Genomic DNA, 590 nt, shown 5'->3' with positions numbered 1-590 from the left:
TCTTCTTCCCTCTCTCTCTCTCTCTCTCTCTCTCTCTCTCTCTCTCTCTCTCTCTCTCTCTCTCTCTCTATGACTCAGCACTCCCTTACTCTATTTTCCTCCTTTTATTTCGCCACTCTCCTCCGCTTCCTTCATTTCTTTCTTCATATTTTCCTTTCTGTCATTCCTTCCTTCAGTCTGTGTGTGGCTCTGTCTCGCTATCTGTCTGGGCTGTCTGTCTATTTGTGTCTGAAACGCCATCTCTCTCTCTCTCTCTCTCTCTCTCTCTCTCTCTCTCTCTCGCCCACGTTGCCTCAAAAAAGGGGTAAGAGAAGTAAAAAAATGAGCGAATATTTAGGGTTGTGTTGGCCAGACGGCGCCACGGAACGAATATGGCAATACGGAAACAGACTTGTGATCTCACGGCGCAGGGGAGGCATGAAGGAACCAGGGTGTGTGAGAGGCTGGGTGTGTGATGGGACGGGTGTGTGAGGGCGGGGTGTGTGAGGGTCGGGGTGTGTGAGGGACGGAGTGTGCGAGGGACTGAGTGTGTGAGGGACGGGGTTTGTGAGGGGCGGGGTGTGTGAGGGACGGACTGTGTGAGGGATGGA

Source organism: Portunus trituberculatus, chromosome 39 (genome assembly GCF_017591435.1).
Source record: "Portunus trituberculatus isolate SZX2019 chromosome 39, ASM1759143v1, whole genome shotgun sequence".
Lineage (NCBI taxonomy): Eukaryota > Metazoa > Arthropoda > Malacostraca > Decapoda > Portunidae > Portunus > Portunus trituberculatus.
The sequence above is the reverse complement of the archived record's forward strand: the minus strand, read 5'-3'. Positions refer to the sequence as shown.